Below are 3,454 nucleotides of genomic sequence, written 5' to 3' on the forward strand. Positions count from 1 at the left end.
GCACATATGGTCAAGTGATCTTCAACAAGGGTGCCAAGAATATACAATGAGGAAAGAAGTCTTCAACAAATGGTGCTGGGAAAATTGGATATCCACATGTAAAAGAATGAAATAGGACCGTTATCTCATACCATAAACAAAAATTGACTCAAAATGGATAATGATTTAAATTTAAGACCTGAAATGTAAATAGAAGAGAACATAGAGGGAAAGGTTTATGACATTGGTCTTGGCAATGATTTCATGGATATAGTACCAAAGCCCCAGCAACAAAAGAAAAATAAACAAATGAAAAAGCTTCTGCACAGCAGAGGAAACAACACTGACAAGACAACCTAGAGAATGGAACAAATATTTTCAAACTATGTACTCAATAAAGAGTTAATATCCAAATTACAAAAAGACCTTTTCTCAAGAGGCTGCTGAGGATGGCAGAGGGGAAGGTGTTGATCCCTATGGCCAAGGCCATCTCCTGGGTCACCCAGCAGCCATCATGGCCAAACAAGTGCTGCTGGGCCAGGAGGTCATAGTCATGGGTTATGAGGGCATCAACATTGCTGGCAATTTCTACAGAAACAAGTTGAAGTACTTGACCTTCCTCCACAAGTGGATGAACATCAATCCATTCTGTAGCCCCCTACTACTTTAGAATGCCCAGCTGAACATTTGTCAGACAGCGGAGGAACATGCTGCCCCACGAGACCAAGGGAGGCCAGGCTATGTTGCACCACCTCAAGGTATTTGATGGTATCCTGCCATCCTATGACAAGAAAAGATGGTGGGTCCTGCTGCCCTCAAAGTTGTGCGTCCAAAACCTGCACCAAACTTTGCTTACCTGGGGCACCTGGCTCATGAGGTTGGCTGGAAGTACCAGTAAATAAGTTTTAAAATTTTAGAATAGTTTTAGATTTACAGAATTCCTGCAAAGATAGTAAAGAGAGTTATCCGGTTGTCCCTAAAATTAACATCTCATATAAATATGTTGTATTATTATAATTAATGAACCAATACTGATGCATTATCAATAACTAAAATGCATCCAAACTCTCCACAGTGAAGTTATTACCACAATAAGTTTATATTATACATATATATATATGTATAATATATATACATAGTGAAGTGATTATTACAATCAGTATATATTACATATATATGTATGTATATATATATATATACTTGTATATATATATATATATATGTATGTGTATATATAGATGTGTGTATATATATATACTTACTATATCGTTATTTTTAAAGTCCAGAGTTCATAATATGAGGGTCAGAGCTTTTCCCAGACTCAACTTTATAAATTCTCAATTGGCTTGTGAGGCCAAATATAGATACTTCTTGTCCAGTTTGATTTCTGTGAAATCTTCATTCAAGTCCTCACTGGTCATCTGATCAAATGGAATTATGTTCTTTCTCTTCTACCGCTCTTTTTGATACTCTCCTGTCCTGGCCTTTCAGGGAGACAAAACCTCAGCACAACTTTTATCTTCTTTTTTGTTAGCGTCCCCCTGGACAGTATATTTATTCTCTGACACAGGAACTTCCAGAACATTAAACTAAAAGACATACTTTTTTTAAAGAAAAAAGAAAAACAAAGATAGGTCTCTGCCTCTAGATTTTCTTTGGCCTTTCTTCAAACTAAAGGAGAAAAAAAAAAGGAAGAAGGAATTATGTAGGCTGTATTTTTACTGAAACTACAAAGTCATTGATGATGTTTTTATCAAATTAAAAGAGATCATTTTTATCTTAACTCTTGAAAATGTTAGAAATAACTTTTATTTCTTTAAATTCCTCTTGGCACATTTCAATATTTGTTTTTTGTTTGGTGTTTTTGTTATTTTTCACAAATAATACATAATTAAAGAATTGGTTTTCAATTAAGTTCTAGTGAAAGCCACCTACAACTCTTAAACACTGTCAACAAAGAGAGAACTTAAGTTTGACTTTATAATATTAAAAAATGACTAGTGCATGTTTATGCTGGTGGGAAGTGTGGTATAACAGTCAAGTCAAATATAATTGATGAATATTACAATGGGATCTGGAAAGTGAACTTCTGGTGACTTTGGTCATAGTAATGAACTGTATTTGCCCAGTATTTTTGCTCAGAAACTTCAAGTACTTTGCAGAGAAGATTTCATTCTTTATAATATCCCTTTCATAAGAGGATATTTGAGTGGAGACATGAAGTGAGAATTCAGCTTGCTTAATAAATCAGAAGAGAAGTGAGGAGAGTTACATGTATTCCAAGTGACCCATCATTACAGTACAGCTGTGTCCCTGGCTGTAACATGTGCATGGGAACAGTTTGCCACATGCTTTAGAATTCTTCAAAAGATTGTACCAAACATTAATATTGCCAAAGGCCCCGGGCATTGGCAAAAGCTTTCTCCATTTGTTATCCCATATGTGATATTGTTTGTGTCTTAGTATGTTTAAAACTAGAAAATATTGTTTACGTGATTTTTAATGTGTGTGCATGATTTTAAGCAAGTATTTTGTATTCTGGTACTTAGAACAGCCTGTAAATATCCAAATAGATATAAAATGTTTGAAGTTTACAAAAAATAATCCCAAATATTATAGCTACCTTTAAAAAAGAATCAAATTTACAACCTTTAGGAAGAAGAGCAGGAACCCCTCCCCTAATGGTTGTTTGCTTGTTAAAGGACCTAGAAATTTTCAGGTGTGACACAAGGAAAGAAACATAAAAAATTGACTTTAGATACAGACTCCTTAAGAAGTACTAAACAACAGCTTATTCATTCATCCATTCAACAGTTTTCAACTCCTACAATGTATAAAATACTGTGAAAATCAGTAATTCAATTTTTGGATCTTATGTGCTCCAAGAAATAGAGCTAGTAAAATATCATTGTTTTTCAACAGTAAGATTAAGAAACATTAAAAATATTTGATAGATTGAAGAATGCTGGTTAGGTCTTTGGTAGGATGTCCTTCAGGTGGGATTTGTCTCATGTTTTTCTCATGATTAGACTGGGGTATTGGCTTTGGGGGAAGACTACAGAGGTGTAGTGCCATTTTCAACACATCATATCAAGAATATACACTTAACATGATTTATCATTGTCTATATTAACTTTGATCACCTACCTTGAGGTAGTGTTTGTCAAGTTGGCATCATAAAGTTGGTCTTTTTCTTTCCTCTTTTCATAGTCCTTTTTGGAAAAAGCACTTTTAGGAGGAATCAGGAGTTATGCTCCTCCTACTTGAGGCAGAATATCTACATAAATTATTAGGGAATTCTGTATAGGAGATTTATTTATTCTCTCTTATTTATTAAATAACTTATTTATATCATTTTGGATTAATGACAAGGAAAGTCTGAGAAATTCTGTGTATAGAACCTTAAGGAGACATGACAACTAAATGTAATGTGGTATCCTGGATGTGATCCTGGAAAAGAAAAAGCACATTACAG

At 34.2% G+C, this 3,454-nt stretch overlaps 1 pseudogene; it reads left to right on the forward strand.

The window, feature by feature from the left end:
• Positions 1-428: 428 nt before the first annotated feature.
• On the forward strand, positions 429-877 carry LOC121027879 (60S ribosomal protein L13a-like; annotated as a pseudogene).
• The last annotated feature ends 2,577 nt before the right edge of the window (positions 878-3,454 follow it).

The sequence above is a fragment of the Herpailurus yagouaroundi genome, unplaced genomic scaffold, assembly GCF_014898765.1.
Source record: "Herpailurus yagouaroundi ecotype Mexico unplaced genomic scaffold, PumYag 28, whole genome shotgun sequence".
Lineage (NCBI taxonomy): Eukaryota > Metazoa > Chordata > Mammalia > Carnivora > Felidae > Herpailurus > Herpailurus yagouaroundi.